The sequence below is a fragment of the Pygoscelis adeliae genome, unplaced genomic scaffold (assembly GCF_000699105.1).
Source record: "Pygoscelis adeliae isolate BGI_AS28 unplaced genomic scaffold, ASM69910v1 Scaffold496, whole genome shotgun sequence".
Lineage (NCBI taxonomy): Eukaryota > Metazoa > Chordata > Aves > Sphenisciformes > Spheniscidae > Pygoscelis > Pygoscelis adeliae.
Window position 1 is genome coordinate 1,730 of NW_008824998.1, and position 520 is coordinate 2,249.

Genomic DNA, 520 nt, shown 5'->3' on the forward strand with positions numbered 1-520 from the left:
CGGAGGCTCCGCTCGTCAAGGTGATCTCGGTGCAGAGCGGGAGCTGGTCCGGCTCGTCCACGTTAGAGCTCGCCCCGCGGAACCCTTCTGCGGAGGCCGAGGCTGCCGCGAAGAAGCACCACGGTCCCCAGCAGCACCTCCCGTCTGCGCAGAGCCGGTCCCCGGCCAGCCCCGCTGCCCTCGCTGGCCAACGCTCTGCCAGTCTGTGTCTTGTGAACAAGCAAATTAAGCAAGAAAAGTGTTTTACTCCAAGAAACTTCCCGTTTCTTACAGTAAAGCCTTGGGCTGCGACAGCCGCCCTGCGCAGCCTGGGGCAAGAGCCCGGCGCAGAAAAGGAAAGGGAAAGGGCTCGGAACCAACGAACAACAAACGCGTCTCCTTCCACCCGGGCACAGTACCAGCGCGACCAACGGGCACTGCCTCACGCCGGCAACTACTGGCCCAGCTCGCGGCTCACATCGAGCCTCTCCCCCCCGGGACGGGCCTCTGCAAGCGCAGGGTGCTCCTGCCTACCCGGGGC